This window comes from Schistocerca americana, unplaced genomic scaffold, assembly GCF_021461395.2.
Source record: "Schistocerca americana isolate TAMUIC-IGC-003095 unplaced genomic scaffold, iqSchAmer2.1 HiC_scaffold_14, whole genome shotgun sequence".
Lineage (NCBI taxonomy): Eukaryota > Metazoa > Arthropoda > Insecta > Orthoptera > Acrididae > Schistocerca > Schistocerca americana.
Window position 1 is genome coordinate 3439613 of NW_025725481.1, and position 27559 is coordinate 3467171.

Sequence of the window (27559 nt, forward strand, 5' to 3'; positions counted from 1 at the left end):
GTCAATGTGTTCTTTTTTCCATTTCCAGGAGTGTATTTCATAGCGACGCAATTTCTGTGTTTATTCATCAATGTGAGGGGGCGAGGGATGCAGTAAAGTTGGAATGGTGCAACGGCAAGGAGATGGTCGTATCCCAAAAGAAAATCCTGTCGTTACCATAGATACGTTACTCGATTTAGAAGGAGATGTCATAGAACCCGTTGTATTTCATAGCGACGCAATGTCTGTGTTAATTCGTCAATGTGAGGGAGCGAAGGATGCAGTTAAGATGAAATAGTGCATCTGAAAAGAGACTGTCGTATCCCAAAAGAAAATCTTGTCGTGTCTATAGAAACGTTACTCGATTTAGATGGAAAGTCATAGAACCCATAGTATTTAAAAACGAAGCAATTTCTGTGTTAATTCGTCAATGTGAGGGAGCGAGAGACGCAGTAAAGTAAGAATAGTGCATCGGAAAAGAGATGCTCGTATCCCGAAAAAAAACCTATCGTTTCCATAGAAACATTACTCGATTTACAAGGAGATGTCATAGAACACATAGTATATCATAGCGACGCAATTTCTGTGTACATTCGTCAATGTGAGGTAGCGAGGATGCTGTAAAGTAGGAATAGTGCATCGGAAAGGAGGTAGTTTTACCCCAAAAGGATGTCCTGTCGTTTCCATGGAAACGTTACTCGATTTAGAAGCAGAAGTCACGGAACCCATAGAATTTCATAAGGACGCAATTTCTGTGTTTATGCGTCAATGTGAGGGAGTGAGGGATGCAGTAAAGAAGGAATAGTGCATCGGAAAGGAAATACTCGTATCCCAAAAGAATATCCTGTCTTTTTCCATAGAAACATTACTCGAATTGGAAAGAGATGTCATAGAACACATTGTATTTCATAGCGACACAATTTCTGTGTTGATTCGTCAATGTGAGAGGGCGATGGATGCAGTAAAGAAGGAATAGTGCATCGGAAAGCAGATAGTCGTATCCCAAAAAAAAAACTTATCGAGTCTATAGAAACGTTACTCGATTTAGAAGGAGAAGTCACAGAACACATAGTATTTCATAGCGACGCAATTTCTGTGTTAATTCGTCAATGTGAGTGAGCTAGGGATGCAGTAAAGAAGGAATAGTGCTTCGGAAAGGAAATACTCATATCCCGAAAGAAAATCTTTTCGTTTCCATAGAAACAATACCCGATCTAGAAGTAGATGTCATAGAACCCATACTATTTCATAGCGACGCAATTTCTGTGTTAATTCGTCAATGTGAGGGAGCGAGGCTTGCAGTAAAGAAGGAATAGTGCATCGTAAAGGAGGTAGTCTTATTTGAAAAGGATATCCTGTAGTTTCCATGGAATCGTTACTCGACTTACAAGCAGATGTCATGGAACGCATAGTATTTCATTGCGACGCAATTTCTGTGTTAATGCGTCAATGTGAGGGATAGAGGGATGCAGTAAAGAAGGAACAGGGCATCGCAAAGGAGATACTCGTATCCCAAAAGAAAATCGTTACCATTCCATAGAAACGTTACACGATATAGAACGAGATGTCATAGGACCCATAGTTTTTGATAGCCCCGCAATTTCTGTGTCAATTCGTCAATGTGAGGGAGCGAGGGATGCAGTGAAGAAGGAATAGTGCATCAAAATGGAGATAGTCGTATCCCAAAAGAACATCCTCTCGTTTCCATAGAAACGTTACTCGATTTCGATGGAGATGTCTTAGAACCCATAGTATTTCATAGCGACGCAATTTCTGTGTTAATTCGTAATTGTGAGGACTCCAGGAGTGCAGTAAAGAAGTATTAGTGCATCGGAAACGAGATAGTCGTATCCCAAAAGAAAATCCTTTCGTTTCCAGTGAAACGTTACTCGATTTAGAAGGAGATGTCATAGAACTCACAGTATTTCATAAGGACGCAATATCTGTGATAATTCGTCAATGTGAGGGAGCGAGGGATGCAGTAAACAATTAATAGTACATCGGAAAAGAGATAGTCGTACCCCAAAAGAAAATCCTGTCGGTTCCATAGAAACGTGAATCGATTTAGAAGGTTAGATCATACAACCCACAGTATCATAGCGACACAATTTTTGTGTTAATTCGTCAATGTGTGGGAGCGAGGGATGCAGTAAAGAAGGAATAGTGCTTCGGAAAGTAGATAGTCGCATCCCAAACGAAAATCCATTCGTTTCCATAGTAACTTTACTCGATTTAGAAGGAGAAGTCATGGAACCCATAGTATTTCATAGCGACGCAATTTCTGTGTTAATTCGTCAATGTGATGGAGCGAGGGATGCAGTAAAGAAGGAAGAGTGCATCGGTTAGGAGATACTCGTATCCCAAAAGAAAATCCTGTCGTATCCATACAAACGTTACTCGATTTAGAAGGAGATGTCATAGATCCCGTTGTATATCATAGCGACGCAATTTTAGAGTTAATTCGTCAATGTGAGGGAGCGAGGGATGCAGTAAAGAAGGATTAGTGCATCGGAAATGAGATACTCGTATCCCAAAAGTAAATCCTGCCGTTTCCATAGAATCGTTACTCGATTTCGTAGGAGAAGTCATAGAACCCATAGTATTTCATAGCGACGCAAGTTCTGTGTTAATTCGTAAATGTGAGGGCTCTAGGAATGCAGTAAAGATGGATTAGTGCATCGCAAACGAGATAGTCGTATCCCAATAGAAAATCCTGTCGTTTCCATAGAAACGTTACATGATTTAGATGGATTGGTCATACAGCCCGTAGTATTTAATAGCGACGCAATTTCTGAGATAATTCGTCAATGTGAGGACGCCACGAGTGCAGATAAAGAAGGATTAGTGCATCGGAAAGGAGATAGTCGTATCCCAATGGAGAAACCTGTCGCTTCCATAGAAACGGTACTCGATTTAGAAGGAGACGTCATAGAGCCCATTGTATTTCATGGCGACGCAATTTCAGTTTAATTCGTCAATGTGTGGGACCGAGGAATGCTTTGGATGAGGAATAGTGCCTCGGAAAGGAGATACTCGTATTCCAAAAAAAATCCTGTCGTTTCTATTGGAACGTTACTCGATTTAGATGGAGAGGTCATAGAACTCATAGTATTTCATCGCGACGCAATTTCAGTGTTAATTCGTCAATGTGAGGGAGCGAGGGATGCAGTAAAGAAGGAATAGTGCATCGGAAAGCAGATAGTCGTATCCCAAAAAAAAAACTTATCGAGTCTATAGAAACGTTACTCGATTTAGAAGGAGAAGTCACAGAACACATAGTATTTCATAGCGACGCAATTTCTGTGTTAATTCGTCAATGTGAGTGAGCTAGGGATGCAGTAAAGAAGGAATAGTGCTTCGGAAAGGAAATACTCATATCCCGAAAGAAAATCTTTTCGTTTCCATAGAAACAATACCCGATCTAGAAGTAGATGTCATAGAACCCATACTATTTCATAGCGACGCAATTTCTGTGTTAATTCGTCAATGTGAGGGAGCGAGGCTTGCAGTAAAGAAGGAATAGTGCATCGTAAAGGAGGTAGTCTTATTTGAAAAGGATATCCTGTAGTTTCCATGGAATCGTTACTCGACTTACAAGCAGATGTCATGGAACGCATAGTATTTCATTGCGACGCAATTTCTGTGTTAATGCGTCAATGTGAGGGATAGAGGGATGCAGTAAAGAAGGAACAGGGCATCGCAAAGGAGATACTCGTATCCCAAAAGAAAATCGTTACCATTCCATAGAAACGTTACACGATATAGAACGAGATGTCATAGGACCCATAGTTTTTGATAGCCCCGCAATTTCTGTGTCAATTCGTCAATGTGAGGGAGCGAGGGATGCAGTGAAGAAGGAATAGTGCATCAAAATGGAGATAGTCGTATCCCAAAAGAACATCCTCTCGTTTCCATAGAAACGTTACTCGATTTCGATGGAGATGTCTTAGAACCCATAGTATTTCATAGCGACGCAATTTCTGTGTTAATTCGTAATTGTGAGGACTCCAGGAGTGCAGTAAAGAAGTATTAGTGCATCGGAAACGAGATAGTCGTATCCCAAAAGAAAATCCTTTCGTTTCCAGTGAAACGTTACTCGATTTAGAAGGAGATGTCATAGAACTCACAGTATTTCATAAGGACGCAATATCTGTGATAATTCGTCAATGTGAGGGAGCGAGGGATGCAGTAAACAATTAATAGTACATCGGAAAAGAGATAGTCGTACCCCAAAAGAAAATCCTGTCGGTTCCATAGAAACGTGAATCGATTTAGAAGGTTAGATCATACAACCCACAGTATCATAGCGACACAATTTTTGTGTTAATTCGTCAATGTGTGGGAGCGAGGGATGCAGTAAAGAAGGAATAGTGCTTCGGAAAGTAGATAGTCGCATCCCAAACGAAAATCCATTCGTTTCCATAGTAACTTTACTCGATTTAGAAGGAGAAGTCATGGAACCCATAGTATTTCATAGCGACGCAATTTCTGTGTTAATTCGTCAATGTGATGGAGCGAGGGATGCAGTAAAGAAGGAAGAGTGCATCGGTTAGGAGATACTCGTATCCCAAAAGAAAATCCTGTCGTATCCATACAAACGTTACTCGATTTAGAAGGAGATGTCATAGATCCCGTTGTATATCATAGCGACGCAATTTTAGAGTTAATTCGTCAATGTGAGGGAGCGAGGGATGCAGTAAAGAAGGATTAGTGCATCGGAAATGAGATACTCGTATCCCAAAAGTAAATCCTGCCGTTTCCATAGAATCGTTACTCGATTTCGTAGGAGAAGTCATAGAACCCATAGTATTTCATAGCGACGCAAGTTCTGTGTTAATTCGTAAATGTGAGGGCTCTAGGAATGCAGTAAAGATGGATTAGTGCATCGCAAACGAGATAGTCGTATCCCAATAGAAAATCCTGTCGTTTCCATAGAAACGTTACATGATTTAGATGGATTGGTCATACAGCCCGTAGTATTTAATAGCGACGCAATTTCTGAGATAATTCGTCAATGTGAGGACGCCACGAGTGCAGATAAAGAAGGATTAGTGCATCGGAAAGGAGATAGTCGTATCCCAATGGAGAAACCTGTCGCTTCCATAGAAACGGTACTCGATTTAGAAGGAGAAGTCATAGAGCCCATTGTATTTCATGGCGACGCAATTTCAGTTTAATTCGTCAATGTGTGGGACCGAGGAATGCTTTGGATGAGGAATAGTGCCTCGGAAAGGAGATACTCGTATTCCAAAAAAAATCCTGTCGTTTCTATTGGAACGTTACTCGATTTAGATGGAGAGGTCATAGAACTCATAGTATTTCATCGCGACGCAATTTCAGTGTTAATTCGTCAATGTGAGGGAGCGAGGGATGCAGTAAAGAAGGAATAGTGCATCGGAAAGCAGATAGTCGTATCCCAAACGAAAATCTTGTCGTGTCTATAGTAACGTTATTCGATTTAGAAGGAGTAGTCACAGAACCCATAGTATTTCACAGCGACGCAAATTCAGTGTTAATTCGTCAATGTGAGGGAGCTAGGGATGCAGTAAAGAAGGAATAGTGCATTGGAAAGGAAATACTCGTATCCCGAAAGAAAATCTTATCGTTTCCATAGAAACAATACCCGATCTAGAAGGAGATGTCATAGAACTAATAGTATATCATAGCGACCCAATATCTGTGTTAATTCGTCAATGTGAGGGAGCGAGGGATGCAGTAAAGAAGGAACAGTGCATCGTAAAGGAGGTAGTCTTATTCCAAAAGGAAATCCTGTCGTTTCCATGGAAACATTACTCGATTTAGAAGCAGATGTCATGGAACCCATGATATTTCATAGCGACGCAATTTCTGTGTTAATGCGTCAATGTGAGGGATTGAGGGATGCAGTAAAGAAGGAATAGTGCATCGGAAAGGAGATACTCGTATCCCAAAAGAAAATCCTGCCGTTCCCGTAGAATCGTTTTTCGATTTCGTAGGAGATGTCACAGAACCCATAGTATTTCATAGCGACGCAATTTCAGTGTTTATTCGTAAATGTGAGGGCTCCAGGAGTTCAGTTAAGAAGGATTAGTGCATCGGAAACGCGATAGTCGTATCCCAATAGAAAATCCTGTCCTTTCCATAGAAACGTTACAGATATAGAAGGAGATATCATAGAACCCATAGTATTTCATAGCCCCGCAATTTCTGTGTCAATTCGTCAATGTGAGGGAGCGAGGGATGCAGTAAAGAAGGAATAGTGCATCAAAATGGAGATAGCCGAATCCCATAAGAACATCCTGTCGTTTCCATAGAAACGTTACTCGATTTCGAAGGAGATGCCTTAGAACCCATAGTATTTCATAGCGACGCAATTTCTGTGTTCATTCATCAATGTGAGGGGCGAGGTATGCAGTAAAGTTGGAATGGTGCATCGGCAAGGAGATGGTCGTATCCCAAAAGAAAATCCTGTCGTTACCATAGATACGTTACTCGATTTAGAAGGAGATGTCATAGAACCCGTTGTATTTCATAGCGACGCAATGTCTGTGTTAATTCGTCAATGTGAGAGAGCGAAGGATGCAGTTAAGATGAAATAGTGCATGTTAAAAGAGACTGTCGAATCCCAAAAGAAAATCTTGTCGTGTCTATAGAAACGTTACTCGATTTAGATGGAGAAGTTCAAAATGGCTCTGAGCACTATGGGACTCAACTGCTGAGGTCATTAGTCCCCTAGAACTTATAACTAGTTAAACCTAACTAACCTAAGGACATCACAAACATCCATGCCAGAGGCAGGATTCGAACCTGCGACCGTAGCGGTCATGCGGTTCCAGACTGCAGCGCCCTTAACCGCACGGCCACTTAGGGCGGCAGATGGAGAAGTCATAGAACCCATAGTAATTAAAAACGAAGCAATTTCTGTGTTAATTCGTCAATGTGAGGGAGCGAGAGACGCAGTAAAGTAAGAATAGTGCATCGGAAAAGAGATACTCGTATCCGGAAAAAAATCCTATCGTTTCCACAGAAACATTACTCGATTTACAAGGAGATGTCATAGAACACATAGTATATCATAGCGACGCAATTTCTGTGCACATTCGTCAATGTGAGGTAGTGAGGGATGCTGTAAAGTAGGAATAGTGCATCCGAAATGAGGTAGTTTTACCCCAAAAGGATGTCCTGTCGTTTCCATGGAAACGTTACTCGATTTAGAAGCAGAAGTCACGGAACCCATAGAATTTCATAAGGACGCAATTTCTGTGTTTATGCGTCAATGTGAGGGAGTGAGGGATGCAGTAAAGAAGGAATAGTGCATCGTAAAGGAGATACTCGTATCCCAAAAGAATATCCTGTCGTTTCCATAGAAACATTACTCGAATTACAAGGAGATGTCATAGAACACATTGTATTTCATAGCGACACAATTTCTGTATTGATTCGTCAATGTGAGGAGGCGATGGATGCAGTAAAGAAGGAATAGTGCATCGGAAAGCAGATAGTCTTATCGCAAAAAAAAACTTGTCGAGTCTATGGAAACGTTACTCGATTTAGAAGGAGAAGTCACAGAACACATAGTATTTCATAGCGACGCAATTTCTGTGTTAATTCGTCAATGTGATGGAGCGAGGCTTGCAGTAAAGAAGGAATAGTGCATCGTAAAGGAGGTAGTCTTATTTGAAAAGGAAATCCTGTCGTTTCCATGGAGTCGTTACTCGATTTAGAAGCAGATGTCATGGAACGCATAGTATTTCATTGCGACGCAATTTCTGTGTTAATGCGTCAATGTGAGGGATTGAGGGATGCAGTAAAGAAGGAACAGGGCATCGCAAAGGAGATACTCGTATCCCAAAAGAAAATCGTTTCCTTTCCATAGAAACGTTACACGATATAGAAGGAGATGTCATAGGACCCATAGTTTTTGATAGCCCCGCAATTTCTGTGTCTATTCGTCAATGTGAGGGAGCGAGGGATGCAGTGAAGAAGGAATAGTGCATCAAAATGGAGATAGTCGTATCCCAAAAGAACATCCTCTCGTTTCCATAGAAACGTTACTCGATTTCGATGGAGATGTCTTAGAACCCATAGTATTTCATAGCGACACCATGTCTGTGTTAATTCTTCAATGAGAGGGACCGAGGGATGCAGTAAATAAGGAATAGTGCATATGAAAGAAGATACTATCATTCCAAAAAAAAAATCATGTCTTTTCCGTAGGAACGTTACTCGGTTTAGAAGGAGATGTCAGAGAACCCATAGTATTTCATAGCGACGCAATTTATTTTTTAATTCGTCAATGTGAGGGGGCGACGGATGCAGTAAAGAAGGAATTGTGCATCGGAAAGAAGATAGTCGTATCCCAAGAGAAAATCCTGTCGTTTCATAGAAACGTTACTCGAATTAGAAGGAGAAGTCATAGAACACATAGTATTTCATAGCGACGCAATTTCTGTGTTAATTCGTCAATGTGAGGGAGCGAGGGATGCAGTAAAGAAGGCATTGTGCACTGGAAAGGAGATAGTCTTATCCGAGAAGGAAATGGTGTCGTTTCCATGGAATCGTTACTCGATTTACAAGCAGAAGTCATGGAACCCACAGTATTTCATAGCGACGCAATTTTAGAGTTAATTCGTCAATGTGAGGACGCCGGGAGGGCAGTAACGAAGGATTAGTGCATCGAAAGGAGATACTCGTACTCCAAATCAAAATCCTGTCGTTTCCATAGTAACGTCACTCGATTTAGTGGGAGACATCACAGAACCCATGGTATCCCATAGCGACGCAATTTCTGTGTTGATTGGTCATTGTGAGGGAACGAGGGATGCAGTAAAGAAGGAATGGTGCATCGGAAAGGATATTTTCGTATGCCAAAAGAAAATCCTTTCGTTACCATAGAAACGTTAGTCGAATTAGTAGGAGATGTCATGTAACCCATAGTATTTCACTGCAACGCAATTTCTATGTTAATTCGTCAATGTGAGGGTGCGAGGGATGCTGTAAAGAAGACACAGTGCATCGGAAAGGAGATACTCATATCCCAAAAGAAAATCCTACCGTTTCCATAGAATCGTTACTCGATTTCGTAGGAGATGTCTTAGAACGCATAGTACATCATAGCGACGCAATTTCTGTGTTAATTCGTCAATGTGAGGGCGCCAGGAGTGCAGATAAAGAAGGATTAGTGCATCGGAAATTAGATAGTCGTATCACAAAAGAAAATCCTTTCGTTTCCATTGAAACCTTACTTGATTTAGAATGAGATGTCATAGAACTCACAGTATTTCATAAGGACGCAATATCTGTGATAATTCGTCAATGTGACTGAGCGAGGGATGCAGTAAACAATTAATAGTGCATCGGAAAAGGGATAGTCGTATCCCAAAAGAATATCCTGCCGTTTCCATAGAAACGTGAATCGATTTAGAAGGATAGATCATACAATCCATAGTATAATAGCGACGCAATTTTTGTGTTAATTCGTCAATGTGTGGGTGCGAGGGATGCAGTAAAGAAGGGATAGTGCTTTGGAAAGTAGATAGTCGCATCCCAAAAGAAAATCCTTTCGTTTCCATAGAAACTTTACTCGATTTTGAAGGAGATGTTATAGAACACATAGTTTTTCATAGCGGCGCAATTTCTGTGTTAATTCGTCAATGTGAGGAAGCGAGGGATGCAGTAAAGAAGGAGTAGTGCATCGGAATGGAGATACTCGTATCGCAAAAGAAAATCCTGCCGTTTCCATAGAATCGTTACTCAATTTCGTAGGAGATGTCATAGGACACATAGTATTTCATAGCGACGCAATATCTGTGATAATTCCGAAATGTGAGGGCTCCAGGAGTGCAGTAAAGATGGATTAGTGCATCGCAAACGAGATAGACGTATCAAAATAGAAAATCTTGTTGATTCCATAGAAACGTTACATGATTTAGAAGGATTTCTCATACAACCCGTAGTATTTCTTAGCGACGCAATTTCTGTGTCGATTCGTCAATGTGAGGGAGCGTGGGATGCAGTAAAGAAGAAATAGTGCATCGGAAAGGAGATACTCGTATCCCAAATGAAAATCCTTTCGTTTCCATAGAAACGTTACTCGAATTAGAAGGATATGTCATATAACCAATAGTATTTCACAGCGTCGCAATTTCTGTGTTAATTCGTCAATGTGAGGGAGCGAGGGATGCTGTAAAGAAGGAACAGTGCTTCGGAAAGGATATACTCGTATCCCAAAAGAACATCGTGCCCTTACCTTAGATACGTTACACGATATAGAAAGAGATGACATGGAACCCATAGTATATCATAGTCCCGCAATTTCTGTGTTCATTCGTCAATGTGAGGGAGCGGGAGATGCAGTAAAGAAGGAATAGTGCATCAAAATGGAGATAGAAGTATCCCAAAAGAATATGCTGTCCTTTCCATAGAAAGGTTACTCGATTTCGAAGGAGATGTCATAAGACCCATAGTATTTCATAGCGACCCAATATCTGTGTTAATTCGTCAATGTGATGGACCGAGGGTTGCAGTAAAGAAGGAATAGTTCATTGCAAAGGAGATACTCGTATCCCAAAGGAAAATCCTGTCGTTTCCATAGAAACGTTACTCGATTTAGAAGGAGATGTTGTAGAACACATTGTACTTCATAGCGCCGCAATTTCTGTGTTAATCCGCCAATGTGAGGGAGCGAGGGATGCAGTAAAGAAGGAATAGTGCATCGGAAAGGAAATAGACGCATCCCAAAAGAAAACCCTGTCGTTTCCATAGAAACGTTTTTCGATTTAAAAGAAGATGTCATTGAACCCATGGTATTTCATAGCGACGCAACTCCGGTGTTAATTCGTCAGTGTGAGGGAGCGAGGGATGCAGTAAAGAAGTAATGGTGCATCGGAAAGGAGATAGTCGTATCTCTAAAGGAAATCCTGTCGTTTCTAAAGAAACGTTACTCGAATTAGAAGGAGAAGTCATAGGACCCATAGTATATCATAGTGACACAATTTCTGTGTTAATTCTTCAATGTGAGGGTCCGAGGTATGCAGTAAATAAGGAATAGTGCATCGGAGAGACGATACTATCATTCCAAAAGTAAATCATGTCGTTACCATTGGAACGTTACTCGATTTAGAAGGAGAAGTCATAGAACCCATAGTATTTCATAGCGACGCAATTTCAGTGTTAATTCGTCAATGTGTGGGGAGCGAGAGATGCAGTAAAGAAAGAATAGTGCAACGGAAAGCAGATAGTCGTATCCCAAATGAAAATCCAGTCGTTTCCATTGAAACGTTACACGGTTTAGAAGGAGATATCAGAGAATCCATAGTATTTCATAGCGACCCAATTTATTTGTTTATTCGTCAATGTGAGAGAGCGACGGATGCAGTTAAGAAGGAATTGTGCATCGGAAAGAGATAGTCGTACCCCAAAAGAAAACTTTGTCGTTTCATAGAAACGTTACTCGAATTAGAAGGAGAATTCATAGAACCCATAGTACACTCCTGGAAATTGAAATAAGAACACCGTGAATTCATTGTCCCAGGAAGGGGAAACTTTATTGACACATTCCTGGGGTCAGATACATCACATGATCACACTGACAGAACCACAGGCACATAGACACAGGCAACAGAGCATGCACAATGTCGGCACTAGTACAGTGTATATCCACCTTTCGCAGCAATGCAGGCTGCTATTCTCCCATGGAGACGATCGTAGAGATGCTGGATGTAGTCCTGAGGGACGGCTTGCCATGCCATTTCCACCTGGCGCCTCAGTTGGACCAGCGTTCGTGCTGGACGTGCAGACCGCGTGAGACGACGCTTCATCCAGTCCAAAACATGCTCAATGGGGGACAGATCCGGAGATCTTGCTGGCCAGGGTAGTTGACTTACACCTTCTAGAGCACGTTGGGTGGCACGGGATACATGCGGACGTGCATTGTCCTGTTGGAACAGCAAGTTCCCTTGCCGGTCTAGGAATGGTAGAACGATGGGATCGATGACGGTTTGGATGTATCGTGCACTATTCAGTGTCCCCTCGACGATCACTAGTGGTGTACGGCCAGTGTAGGAGATCGCTCACCACACCATGATGCCGGGTGTTGGCCCTGTGTGCCTCGGTCGTATGCAGTCCTGATTGTGGCGCTCACCTGCACGGCGCCAAACACGCATACGACCATCATTGGCACCAAGGCAGAAGCGACTCTCATCGCTGAAGACGACACGTCTCCATTCGTCCCTCCATTCACGCCTGTCGCGACACCACTGGAGGCGGGCTGCACGATGTTGGGGCGTGAGCGGAAGACGGCCTAACGGTGTGCGGGACCGTAGCCCAGCTTCATGGAGACGGTTGCGAATGGTCCTCGCCGATACCCCAGGAGCATGTGTCCCTAATTTGCTGGGAAGTGGCGGTGCGGTCCCCTACGGCACTGCGTAGGATCCTACGGTCTTGGCGTGCATCCGTGCGTCGCTGCGGTCCGGTCCCAGGTCGACGGGCACGTGCACCTTCCGCCGACCACTGGCGACAACATCGATGTACTGTGGAGACCTCACGCCCCACGTGTTGAGCAATTCGGCGGTACGTCCACCCGGCCTCCCGCATGCCCACTATGCGCCCTCGCTCAAAGTCCGTCAACTGCACATACGGTTCACGTCCACGCTGTCGCGGCATGCTACCAGTGTTAAAGACTGCGATGGAGCTCCGTATGCCACGGCAAACTGGCTGACACTGACGGCGGCGGTGCACAAATGCTGCGCAGCTAGCGCCATTCGACGGCCAACACCGCGGTTCCTGGCGTGTCCGCTGTGCCGTGCGTGTGATCATTGCTTGTACAGCCCTCTCGCAGTGTCCGGAGCAAGTATGGTGGGTCTGACACACCGGTGTCAATGTGTTCTTTTTTCCATTTCCAGGAGTGTATTTCATAGCGACGCAATTTCTGTGTTTATTCATCAATGTGAGAGGGCGAGGGATGCAGTAAAGTTGGAATGGTGCAACGGCAAGGAGATGGTCGTATCCCAAAAGAAAATCCTGTCGTTACCATAGATACGTTACTCGATTTAGAAGGAGATGTCATAGAACCCGTTGTATTTCATAGCGACGCAATGTCTGTGTTAATTCGTCAATGTGAGGGAGCGAAGGATGCAGTTAAGATGAAATAGTGCATCTGAAAAGAGACTGTCGTATCCCAAAAGAAAATCTTGTCGTGTATATAGAAACGTTACTCGATTTAGATGGAAAGTCATAGAACCCATAGTATTTAAAAACGAAGCAATTTCTGTGTTAATTCGTCAATGTGAGGGAGCGAGAGACGCAGTAAAGTAAGAATAGTGCATCGGAAAAGAGATGCTCGTATCCCGAAAAAAAACCTATCGTTTCCATAGAAACATTACTCGATTTACAAGGAGATGTCATAGAACACATAGTATATCATAGCGACGCAATTTCTGTGTACATTCGTCAATGTGAGGTAGCGAGGATGCTGTAAAGTAGGAATAGTGCATCGGAAAGGAGGTAGTTTTACCCCAAAAGGATGTCCTGTCGTTTCCATGGAAACGTTACTCGATTTAGAAGCAGAAGTCACGGAACCCATAGAATTTCATAAGGACGCAATTTCTGTGTTTATGCGTCAATGTGAGGGAGTGAGGGATGCAGTAAAGAAGGAATAGTGCATCGGAAAGGAAATACTCGTATCCCAAAAGAATATCCTGTCTTTTTCCATAGAAACATTACTCGAATTGGAAAGAGATGTCATAGAACACATTGTATTTCATAGCGAAACAATTTCTGTGTTGATTCGTCAATGTGAGAGGGCGATGGATGCAGTAAAGAAGGAATAGTGCATCGGAAAGCAGATAGTCGTATCCCAAAAAAAAAACTTGTCGAGTCTATAGAAACGTTAATCGATTTAGAAAAAGAAGTCACAGAACACATAGTATTTCATAGCGACGCAATTTCTGTGTTAATTCGTCAATGTGAGTGAGCTAGGGATGCAGTAAAGAAGGAATAGTGCTTCGGAAAGGAAATACTCATATCCCGAAAGAAAATCTTTTCGTTTCCATAGAAACAATACCCGATCTAGAAGTAGATGTCATAGAACCCATACTATTTCATAGCGACGCAATTTCTGTGTTAATTCGTCAATGTGAGGGAGCGAGGCTTGCAGTAAAGAAGGAATAGTGCATCGTAAAGGAGGTAGTCTTATTTGAAAAGGATATCCTGTAGTTTCAATGGAATCGTTACTCGACTTACAAGCAGATGTCATGGAACGCATAGTATTTCATTGCGACGCAATTTCTGTGTTAATGCGTCAATGTGAGGGATAGAGGGATGCAGTAAAGAAGGAACAGGGCATCGCAAAGGAGATACTCGTATCCCAAAAGAAAATCGTTACCATTCCATAGAAACGTTACACGATATAGAACGAGATGTCATAGGACCCATAGTTTTTGATAGCCCCGCAATTTCTGTGTCAATACGTCAATGTGAGGGAGAGAGGGATGCAGTGAAGAAGGAATAGTGCATCAAAATGGAGATAGTCGTATCCCAAAAGAACATCCTCTCGTTTCCATAAAAACGTTACTCGATTTCGATGGAGATGTCTTAGAACCCATAGTATTTCATAGCGACGCAATTTCTGTGTTAATTCGTAATTGTGAGGACTCCAGGAGTGCAGTAAAGAAGTATTAGTGCATCGGAAACGAGATAGTCGTATCCCAAAAGAAAATCCTTTCGTTTCCAGTGAAACGTTACTCGATTTAGAAGGAGATGTCATAGAACTCACTGTATTTCATAAGGACGCAATATCTGTGATAATTCGTCAATGTGAGGGAGCGAGGGATGCAGTAAACAATTAATAGTACATCGGAAAAGAGATAGTCGTACCCCAAAAGAAAATCCTGTCGGTTCCATAGAAACGTGAATCGATTTAGAAGGGTAGATCATACAACCCACAGTATCATAGCGACACAATTTTTGTGTTAATTCGTCAATGTGTGGGAGCGAGAGATGCAGTAAAGAAGGAATAGTGCTTCGGAAAGTAGATAGTCGCATCCCAAACGAAAATCCATTCGTTTCCATAGTAACTTTACTCGATTTAGAAGGAGAAGTCATGGAACCCATAGTATTTCATAGCGACGCAATTTCTGTGTTAATTCGTCAATGTGATGGAGCGAGGGATGCAGTAAAGAAGGAAGAGTGCATCGGTTAGGAGATACTCGTATCCCAAAAGAAAATCCTGTCGTATCCATACAAACGTTACTCGATTTAGAAGGAGATGTCATAGATCCCGTTGTATATCATAGCGACGCAATTTTAGAGTTAATTCGTCAATGTGAGGGAGCGAGGGATGCAGTAAAGAAGGATTAGTGCATCGGAAATGAGATACTCGTATCCCAAAAGTAAATCCTGCCGTTTCCATAGAATCGTTACTCGATTTCGTAGGAGAAGTCATAGAACCCATAGTATTTCATAGCGACGCAAGTTCTGTGTTAATTCGTAAATGTGAGGGCTCTAGGAATGCAGTAAAGATGGATTAGTGCATCGCAAACGAGATAGTCGTATCCCAATAGAAAATCCTGTCGTTTCCATAGAAACGTTACATGATTTAGATGGATTGGTCATACAGCCCGTAGTATTTAATAGCGACGCAATTTCTGAGATAATTCGTCAATGTGAGGACGCCACGAGTGCAGATAAAGAAGGATTAGTGCATCGGAAAGGAGATAGTCGTATCCCAATGGAGAAACCTGTCGCTTCCATAGAAACGGTACTCGATTTAGAAGGAGAAGTCATAGAGCCCATTGTATTTCATGGCGACGCAATTTCAGTTTAATTCGTCAATGTGTGGGACCGAGGAATGCTTTGGATGAGGAATAGTGCCTCGGAAAGGAGATACTCGTATTCCAAAAAAAATCCTGTCGTTTCTATTGGAACGTTACTCGATTTAGATGGAGAGGTCATAGAACTCATAGTATTTCATCGCGACGCAATTTCAGTGTTAATTCGTCAATATGAGGGAGCGAGGGATGCAGTAAAGAAGGAATAGTGCATCGGAAAGCAGATAGTCGTATCCCAAACGAAAATCTTGTCGTGTCTATAGTAACGTTATTCGATTTAGAAGGAGTAGTCACAGAACCCATAGTATTTCACAGCGACGCAAATTCAGTGTTAATTCGTCAATGTGAGGGAGCTAGGGATGCAGTAAAGAAGGAATAGTGCATTGGAAAGGAAATACTCGTATCCCGAAAGAAAATCTTATCGTTTCCATAGAAACAATACCCGATCTAGAAGGAGATGTCATAGAACTAATAGTATATCATAGCGACCCAATATCTGTGTTAATTCGTCAATGTGAGGGAGCGAGGGATGCAGTAAAGAAGGAACAGTGCATCGTAAAGGAGGTAGTCTTATCCCAAAAGAAAATCCTGCCGTTCCCGTAGAATCGTTTTTCGATTTCGTAGGAGATGTCACAGAACCCATAGTATTTCATAGCGACGCAATTTCAGTGTTTATTCGTAAATGTGACGGCTCCAGGAGTTCAGTTAAGAAGGATTAGTGCATCGGAAACGCGATAGTCGTATCCCAATAGAAAATCCTGTCCTTTCCATAGAAACGTTACAGATATAGAAGGAGATATCATAGAACCCATAGTATTTCATAGCCCCGCAATTTCTGTGTCAATTCGACAATGTGAGGGAGCGAGGGATGCAGTAAAGAAGGAATAGTGCATCAAAATGGAGATAGCCGAATCCCATAAGAACATCCTGTCGTTTCCATAGAAACGTTACTCGATTTCGAAGGAGATGCCTTAGAACCCATAGTATTTCATAGCGACGCAATTTCTGTGTTCATTCATCAATGTGAGGGGCGAGGTATGCAGTAAAGTTGGAATGGTGCATCGGCAAGGAGATGGTCGTATCCCAAAAGAAAATCCTGTCGTTACCATAGATACGTTACTCGATTTAGAAGGAGATGTCATAGAACCCGTTGTATTTCATAGCGACGCAATGTCTGTGTTAATTCGTCAATGTGAGAGAGCGAAGGATGCAGTTAAGATGAAATAGTGCATCTGAAAAGAGACTGTCGAATCCCAAAAGAAAATCTTGTCGTGTCTATAGAAACGTTACTCGATTTAGATGGAGAAGTTCAAAATGGCTCTGAGCACTATGGGACTCAACTGCTGAGGTCATTAGTCCCCTAGAACTTAGAACTAGTTAAACCTAACTAACCTAAGGACATCACAAACATCCATGCCCGAGGCAGGATTCGAACCTGCGACCGTAGCGGTCATGCGGTTCCAGACTGCAGCGCCGTTAACCGCACGGCCACTTAGGGCGGCAGATGGAGAAGTCATAGAACCCATAGTAATTAAAAACGAAGCAATTTCTGTGTTAATTCGTCAATGTGAGGGAGCGAGAGACGCAGTAAAGTAAGAATAGTGCATCGGAAAAGAGATACTCGTATCCGGAAAAAAATCCTATCGTTTCCACAGCAACATTACTCGATTTACAAGGAGATGTCATAGAACACATAGTATATCATAGCGACGCAATTTCTGTGCACATTCGTCAATGTGAGGTAGTGAGGGATGCTGTAAAGTAGGAATAGTGCATCCGAAATGAGGTAGTTTTACCCCAAAAGGATGTCCTGTCGTTTCCATGGAAACGTTACTCGATTTAGAAGCAGAAGTCACGGAACCCATAGAATTTCATAAGGACGCAATTTCTGTGTTTATGCGTCAATGTGAGGGAGTGAGGGATGCAGTAAAGAAGGAATAGTGCATCGTAAAGGAGATACTCGTATCCCAAAAGAATATCCTGTCGTTTCCATAGAAACATTACTCGAATTACAAGGAGATGTCATAGAACACATTGTATTTCATAGCGACACAATTTCTGTATTGATTCGTCAATGTGAGGAGGCGATGGATGCAGTAAAGAAGGAATAGTGCATCGGAAAGCAGATAGTCTTATCCCAAAAAAAAAACTTGTCGAGTCTATGGAAACGTTACTCGATTTAGAAGGAGAAGTCACAGAACACATAGTATTTCATAGCGACGCAATTTCTGTGTTAATTCGTCAATGTGAGGGAGCTAGGGATGCAGTAAAGAAGGAATAGTGCTTCGGAAAGGAAATACTCATATCCCGAAAGAAAATCTTTTCGTTTCTATAGAAACAATACCCGATCTAGAAGGAGATGTCATAGAACTCATACTATTTCATAGCGACGCAATTTCTGTGTTAATTCGTCAATGTGAGGGAGCGAGGCTTGCAGTAAAGAAGGAATAGTGCATCGTAAAGGAGGTAGTCTTATTTGAAAAGGAAATCCTGTCGTTTCCATGGAGTCGTTACTCGATTTAGAAGCAGATGTCATGGAACGCATAGTATTTCATTGCGACGCAATTTCTGTGTTAATGCGTCAATGTGAGGGATTGAGGGATGCAGTAAAGAAGGAACAGGGCATCGCAAAGGAGATACTCGTATCCCAAAAGAAAATCGTTTCCTTTCCATAGAAACGTTACACGATATAGAAGGAGATGTCATAGGACCCATAGTTTTTGATAGCCCCGCAATTTCTGTGTCTATTCGTCAATGTGAGGGAGCGAGGGATGCAGTGAAGAAGGAATAGTGCATCAAAATGGAGATAGTCGTATCCCAAAAGAACATCCTCTCGTTTCCATAGAAACGTTACTCGATTTCGATGGAGATGTCTTAGAACCCATAGTATTTCATAGCGACACCATGTCTGTGTTAATTCTTCAATGAGAGGGACCGAGGGATGCAGTAAATAAGGAATAGTGCATAGGAAAGAAGATACTATCATTCCAAAAAAAAAATCATGTCTTTTCCGTAGGAACGTTACTCGGTTTAGAAGGAGATGTCAGAGAACCCATAGTATTTCATAGCGACGCAATTTATTTTTTAATTCGTCAATGTGAGGGGGCGACGGATGCAGTAAAGAAGGAATTGTGCATCGGAAAGAAGATAGTCGTATCCCAAGAGAAAATCCTGTCGTTTCATAGAAACGTTACTCGAATTAGAAGGAGAAGTCATAGAACACATAGTATTTCATAGCGACGCAATTTCTGTGTTGATTCGTCAATGTGAGGGAGCGAGGGTTGCAGTTAAGATGGAATAGTGCATCGGAAAGGAGATAGTCGTATCCCAAAAGGAAATTCTGTCGTTTCCATGGTAACGTTACTCGATTTAGAAGCAGAAGTCACGGAACACGTAGTATTTCATAGCGACGCAATTTCTGTGTTTATCCGTCAATGTGGGGGAGCGAGGGATGCAGTAAAGAAGGAATAGTGCATCGGAAAGCAGATAGTCCTATCCCAAAAGAATATCCTGTCTTTTTCCATAGAAACATTACTCGAATTGGAAGGAGATGTCATAGAACACATAGTATATCATAGCGACGCAATTTCTGTGTACATTCGTCAATGTGAGGTAGCGAGGATGCTGTAAAGTAGGAATAGTGCATCGGAAAGGAGGTAGTTTTACCCCAAAAGGATGTCCTGTCGTTTCCATGGAAACGTTACTCGATTTAGAAGCAGAAGTCACGGAACCCATAGAATTTCATAAGGACGCAATTTCTGTGTTTATGCGTCAATGTGAGGGAGAGAGGGATGCAGTAAAGAAGGAATAGTGCATCGGAAAGGAGATACTCGTATCCCAAAAGAATATCCTGTCTTTTTCCATAGAAACATTACTCGAATTGGAAGGAGATGTCATAGAACACATTGTATTTCATAGCGACACAATTTCTGTGTTGATTCGTCAATGTGAGAGGGCGAAGGATGCAGTAAAGAAGGAATAGTGCATCGGAAAGCAGATAGTCGTATCCCAAAAAAAAAACTTGTCGAGTCTATAGAAACGTTACTCGATTCAGAAGGAGAAGTCACAGAACACATAGTATTTCATAGCGACGCAATTTCTGTGTTAATTCGTCAATGTGAGTGAGCTAGGGATGCAGTAAAGAAGGAATAGTGCTTCGGAAAGGTAATACTCATATCCCGAAAGAAAATCTTTTTGTTTCCATAGAAACAATACCCGATCTAGAAGGAGATGTCATAGAACTCATACTATTTCATAGCGACGCAATTTCTGTGTTAATTCGTCAATGTGAGGGAGCGAGGCTTGCAGTAAAGAAGGAATAGTGCATCGTAAAGGAGGTAGTCTTATTTGAAAAGGATATCCTGTAGTTTCCATGGAATCGTTACTCGACTTACAAGCAGATGTCATGGAACGCATAGTATTTCATTGCGACGCAATTTCTGTGTTAATGCGTCAATGTGAGGGATAGAGGGATGCAGTAAAGAAGGAACAGGGCATCGCAAAGGAGATACTCGTATCCCAAAAGAAAATCGTTTCCATTCCATAGAAACGTTACACGATATAGAACGAGATGTCATAGGACCCATAGTTTTTGATAGCCCCGCAATTTCTGTGTCAATTCGTCAATGTGAGGGAGCGAGGGATGCAGTGAAGAAGGAATAGTGCATCAAAATGGAGATAGTCGTATCCCAAAAGAACATCCTCTCGTTTCCATAGAAACGTTACTCGATTTCGATGGAGATGTCTTAGAACCCATAGTATTTCATAGCGACGCAATTTCTGTGTTAATTCGTAATTGTGAGGACTCCAGGAGTGCAGTAAAGAAGGATTAGTGCATCGGAAACGAGATAGTCGTATCCCAAAAGAAAATCCTTTCGTTTCCAGTGAAACGTTACTCGATTTAGAAGGAGATGTCATAGAACTCATAGTATTTCATAAGGACGCAATATCTGTGTTAATTCGTCAATGTGAGTGAGCTAGGGATGCAGTAAAGAAGGAATAGTGCTTCGGAAAGGAAATACTCATATCCCGAAAGAAAATCTTTTTGTTTCCATAGAAACAATACCCGATCTAGAAGGAGATGTCATAGAACTCATACTATTTCATAGCGACGCAATTTCTGTGTTAATTCGTCAATGTGAGGGAGCGAGGCTTGCAGTAAAGAAGGAATAGTGCATCGTAAAGGAGGTAGTCTTATTTGAAAAGGATATCCTGTAGTTTCCATGGAAACATTACTCGATTTAGAAGCAGATGTCATGGAACCCATGATATTTCACAGCGACGCAATTTCTGTGTTAATGCGTCAATGTGAGGGATTGAGGGATGCAGTAAAGAAGGAATAGTGCATCGGAAAGGAGATACTCGTATCCCAAAAGAAAATCCTGCCGTTCCCGTAGAATCGTTTTTCGATTTCGTAGGAGATGTCATAGAACCCATAGTATTTCATAGCGACGCAATTTCAGTGTTTATTCGTAAATGTGAGGGCTCCAGGAGTTCAGTTAAGAAGGATTAGTGCATCGGAAACGCGATAGTCGTATCCCAATAGAAAATCCTGTCCTTTCCATAGAAACGTTACAGATATAGAAGGAGATATCATAGAACCCATAGTATTTCATAGCCCCGCAATTTCTGTGTCAATTCGACAATGTGAGGGAGCGAGGGATGCAGTAAAGAAGGAATAGTGCATCAAAATGGAGATAGCCGAATCCCATAAGAACATCCTGTCGTTTCCATAGAAACGTTACTCGATTTCGAAGGAGATGCCTTAGAACCCATAGTATTTCATAGCGACGCAATTTCTGTGTTTATTCATCAATGTGAGGGGCGAGGTATGCAGTAAAGTTGGAATGGTGCATCGGCAAGGAGATGGTCGTATCCCAAAAGAAAATCCTGTCGTTACCATAGATACGTTACTCGATTTAGAAGGAGATGTCATAGAACCCGTTGTATTTCATAGCGACGCAATGTCTGTGTTAATTCGTCAATGTGAGGGAGCGAAGGATGCAGTTAAGATGAAATAGTGCATCTGAAAAGAGACTGTCGAATCCCAAAAGAAAATCTTGTCGTGTCTATAGAAACGTTACTCGATTTAGATGGAGAAGTTCAAAATGGCTCTGAGCACTATGGGACTCAACCGCTGAGGTCATTAGTCCCCTAGAACTTAGAACTAGTTAAACCTAACTAACCTAAGGACATCACAAACATCCATGCCCGAGGCAGGATTCGAACCTGCGACCGTAGCGGTAATGCGGTTCCAGACTGCAGCGCCGTTAACCGCACGGCCACTTAGGGCGGCAGATGGAGAAGTCATAGAACCCATAGTAATTAAAAACGAAGCAATTTCTGTGTTAATTCGTCAATGTGAGGGAGCGAGAGACGCAGTAAAGTAAGAATAGTGCATCGGAAAAGAGATACTCGTATCCGGAAAAAAATCCTATCGTTTCCACAGAAACATTACTCGATTTACAAGGAGATGTCATAGAACACATAGTATATCATAGCGACGCAATTTCTGTGCACATTCGTCAATGTGAGGTAGTGAGGGATGCTGTAAAGTAGGAATAGTGCATCCGAAATGAGGTAGTTTTACCCCAAGAGGATGTCCTGTCGTTTCCATGGAAACGTTACTCGATTTAGAAGCAGAAGTCACGGAACCCATAGAATTTCATAAGGACGCAATTTCTGTGTTTATGCGTCAATGTGAGGGAGTGAGGGATGCAGTAAAGAAGGAATAGTGCATCGGAAAGGAGATACTCGTATCCCAAAAGAATATCCTGTCGTTTCCATAGAAACATTACTCGAATTACAAGGAGATGTCATAGAACACATTGTATTTCATAGCGACACAATTTCTGTATTGATTCGTCAATGTGAGGAGGCGATGGATGCAGTAAAGAAGGAATAGTGCATCGGAAAGCAGATAGTCTTATCCCAAAAAAAAAAACTTGTCGAGTCTATGGAAACGTTACTCGATTTAGAAGGAGAAGTCACAGAACACATAGTATTTCATAGCGACGCAATTTCTGTGTTAATTCGTCAATGTGAGGGAGCTAGGGATGCAGTAAAGAAGGAATAGTGCTTCGGAAAGGAAATACTCATATCCCGAAAGAAAATCTTTTCGTTTCTATAGAAACAATACCCGATCTAGAAGGAGATGTCATAGAACTCATACTATTTCATAGCGACGCAATTTCTGTGTTAATTCGTCAATGTGAGGGAGCGAGGCTTGCAGTAAAGAAGGAATAGTGCATCGTAAAGGAGGTAGTCTTATTTGAAAAGGAAATCCTGTCGTTTCCATGGAGTCGTTACTCGATTTAGAAGCAGATGTCATAGAACGCATAGTATTTCATTGCGACGCAATTTCTGTGTTAATGCGTCAATGTGAGGGATTGAGGGATGCAGTAAAGAAGGAACAGGGCATCGCAAAGGAGATACTCGTATCCCAAAAGAAAATCGTTTCCTTTCCATAGAAACTTTACACGATATAGAAGGAGATGTCATAGGACCCATAGTTTTTGATAGCCCCGCAATTTCTGTGTCTATTCGTCAATGTGATGGAGCGAGGGATGCAGTGAAGAAGGAATAGTGCATCAAAATGGAGATAGTCGTATCCCAAAAGAGCATCCTCTCGTTTCCTTAGAAACGTTACTCGATTTCGATGGAGATGTCTTAGAACCCATAGTATTTCATAGCGACACCATGTCTGTGTTAATTCTTCAATGAGAGGGACCGAGGGATGTAGTAAATAAGGAATAGTGCATCGGAAAGAAGATACTATCATTCCAAAAGAAAATCATGTCGTTTCCATAGGAACGTTACTCGGTTTAGAAGGAGATGTCGGAGAACCCATAGTATTTCATAGCGACGCAATTTATTTTTTAATTCGTCAATGTGAGGGAGCGACGGATGCAGTAAAGAAAGAATTGTGCATCGGAAAGAAGATAGTCGTATCCCAAAAGAAAATCCTGTCGTTTCATAGAGACGTTACTCGAATTAGAAGGAGAAGTCATAGAACACATAGTATTTCATAGCGACGCAATTTCTGTATTTATTCATCAATGTGAGGGAGCGAGGGATGCAGTAAAGAAGGAATGGTACATCGGAAAGGAGATGGTCATATCCCAAAGGAATATCCTGTCGTTACCATAAATACGTTACTCGATTTAGAAGGAGATATCATAGAACCCGTTGTATTTCATAGCGATGCAATTTCTGTGTTAATTCGTCAATGTGAGGGAGCGATGGATGCAGTTAAGATGAAATAGTGCAACGGAAAAGTGACAGTCGTATCCCAAAAGAAAATCTTGTCGTATCTATAGAAACGTTACGCGATTTAGATGGAGAAACCATAGAACCCATAGTATTTCAAAGCGAAGCAATTTCTGTGTCAATTCGCCAATGTGAGGGAGCGAGGGACGCAGTAAAGTATGAGTAGTGCATCGGAAAGGAGGTAGTCTTACCCCAAAAGGAAATCCTGTCGTTTCCATGGTAACGTTACTCGATTTAGAAGCAGAAGTCACGGAACCCATAGTATTTCATAGCGACGCAATTTCTGTGTTAATTCGTCAATGTGAGGGAGCGAGGGTTGCAGTTAAGATGGAATAGTGCATCGGAAAGGAGATAGTCGTATCCCAAAAGGAAATCCTGTCGTTTCCATGGTAACGTTACTCGATTTAGAAGCAGAAGTCACGGAACCCGTAGTTTTTCATAGCGACGCAATTTCTGTGTTTATCCGTCAATGTGAGGGAGCGAGGGATGCAGTAATGAAGGAATAGTGCATCGGAAAGCAGATAGTCCTATCCCAAAAGAAAATCTTCTTGTGTCTATAGAAACGTTACTCGATTTAGAAGGAGAAGTTACAGAACACATAGTATTTCATAGCGACGCAATTTCTGTGTTAATTCGTCAATGTAAGGGAGCTAGGGATGCAGTAAAGAAGGAATAGTGCTTCGGAAAGGAAATACTCGTATCCCGAAAGAAAATCTTATCGTTTCCATAGTAAAGAAGTGCATCGGAAAGGAGATACTTGTATCCCAAAGGATATCCTGTCGTTTCCATAGAAACGTTGCTCGATTTAGAAGGAGATGTCATAAATCCCGTTGTATTTCATAGCGACGCTATTTCTCAGTTAATTCGTCAATGTGAGGGAGCGAGGGACGCAGTATCGAAGGAATAGTACATCGGAATGGAGATACTCGTATCGCAAAAGAAAATCCTGCCGTTTCCATAGAATCGTTACTCGATTTCGTAGGAGATGTCATAGAACACTTAGTATTTCATAGCGACGCAATATCTGTGTTAATTCCGAAATGTGAGGGCTCCAGGAGTGCAGTAAAGAATGATTAGTGCATCGCAAACGAGATAGTCGTATCCCAATGGAAAATCCTGTCGTTTCCATAGAAAAGTTACATGATTTGGAAGGAGTTGTCATACGACGCGTAGTGTTTCTTAGCGACGCAATTTCTGTGTTGATTCGTCAATGTCATGGAGCGAGGGATGCAGTAAAGAAGGAATAGTGCATCGGAAAGGAGATACTTGTATCCCAAAGGAAAATCCTTTCGTTTCCATAGAAACGTTACTCGAATTAGAAGGAGATGTCATATAAACCATAGTATTTCACAGCGACGCAATTACTGTGTTAATTCGTCAACGTGAGGGAGCGAGGGATTCTGTAAAGAAGGAACAGTACATCGGAAAGGATATACTCGTATCCCAAAAGAACATCGTGCCCTTTACCATAGAAACGTTGCACGAAATAGGAGGAGATGGCATAGAACCCATAGCATATCATAGCCCCGCAATTTCTGTGTTAATTCGTCAATGTGAGGGAGCGAGAGATGCAGTAAAGAAGGAATAGTGCATCAAAATGCAGATAGTCGTATCCCAAAAGAACATCCTGTCGTTTCCATAGAAACGTTACTCGATTTAGAAGGAGATAATATAGAACCCATTGATTTTCATAGCGCCGCAATTTCTGTGTTAATCCGCCAATGTGAGGGAGCGAGGGATGCAGTAAACAAGGAATAGTGCATCGGAAAGGAAATAGTCGCATCCCAAAAGAAAATCCTGTCGTTTCAATAGAAACGTTTTTCGATTTAATAGGAGATGTCATAGAACCCATAGTATTTCATAGCGACGCAATTTCTGTGTTAATTCGTCAATATGAGGGAGCGAGGGATGCAGTAAAGAAGGAATGGTGCATCGGAAAGGAGATAGTCGTATTTCAAAAGGATATCCTGTCGTTTCTAAAGAAACGTTACTCGAATTAGAAGGAGAAGTCATAGAACCCATAGTATTTCATAGCGACACAATTTCTGTGTTAATTCTTCAATGAGAGGGACCGAGGGTTGCAGTAAATAAGTAATAGTGCATCGGAAAGAAAATACTATCATTACAAAAGAAAATCATGTCGCTTCCATAGGAACGTTACTCGGTTTAGAAGGAGATGTCAGAGAACCCATAGTATTTCATAGCGACGCAATTTATTTGTTAATTCGTCTATGTGAGGGAGCGATGGATGCAGTAAAGAAGGAATTGTCCATCGGAAAGAAGTTAGTCGTATCCCAAAAGAATATCCTGTCGTTTCATAGAAACGTTACTCGAATTAGAAGGAGAAGTCATAGAACCCATAGTCTTTCATAGCGACGCAATTTCTGTGTCTATTCATCAATGTGAGGGAGCGAGGGATGCAGTAAAGAAGGAATAGTGCAACGGAAAGGAGATGGTCATATCCCAAAAGAAAATCCTGTCGTTACCATAGGTACGTTACTCGATTTAGAAGGAGATATCATAGAACCCGTTGTATTTCATAGCGATACAATTTTTGTGTGTTAATTCGTCAATGTGAGGGAGCGAAGGATGCAGTTAAGATGAAATAGTGCATCGGAAAAGAGCCAGTCGTATCCCAAAAGAAAATCTTGTCGTGTCTATTGAAACGTTACTCGATTTAGATGGAGAAACCATAGAACCCACAGTATCTCAAAGCGAAGCAATTTCTGTGTTAATTCGCCAATGTGAGGGAGCGAGGGACGCAGTAAAGCATGAGTAGTGCATCGGAAAGGAGGTAGTCTTACCCCAAAAGGAAATCCTCTCGTTTCCATGGTAACGTTACTCGATTTAGAAGCAGAAGTCACGGAACCCGTAGTATTTCATAGCGACGCAATTTCTGTGTTTATTCGTCAATGTGAGGGAGCGAGGGATGCAGTAAAGAAGGAACAGTGCATCGGAAAGCAGATAGTCCTGTCCCAAGAGAAAATCTTGTCGTGTCTATAGAAACGTTGCTCGATTTAGAAGGAGAAGTCACAGAACACTTAGTATTTCATAGCGACGCAATTTCTGTGTTAATTCGTCAATGTAAGGGAGCTAGGGATGCAGTAAAGAAGGAATAGTGCTTCGGAAAGGAAATACTCGTATCCCGAAAGAAAATCTTATCGTTTCCATAGAAACAATACCCGATCTAGAAGGAGATGTCATAGAACTCTTAGTATTTCATAGCGACTCAATTTCTGTGTTAATTCGTCAATGTGAGGGAGCGAGGGATGCAGAAAAGAAGGAATAGTGCATCGTAAAGGAGGTAGTCCTATCCCAAAAGGAAATCCTGTTGTTTCCGTGGAAACGTTAATCGATTTAGACGCAGAAGTCATGGAACCCATAGTATTTAATAGCGACGCAATTTCTTTGTTGATGCGTCAATGTGAGGGATTGAGGGATGCAGTAAAGAAGGAATAGTGCATCGGAGAGGAGATACTCGTATCCCAAACGAATATCCAGTCGTT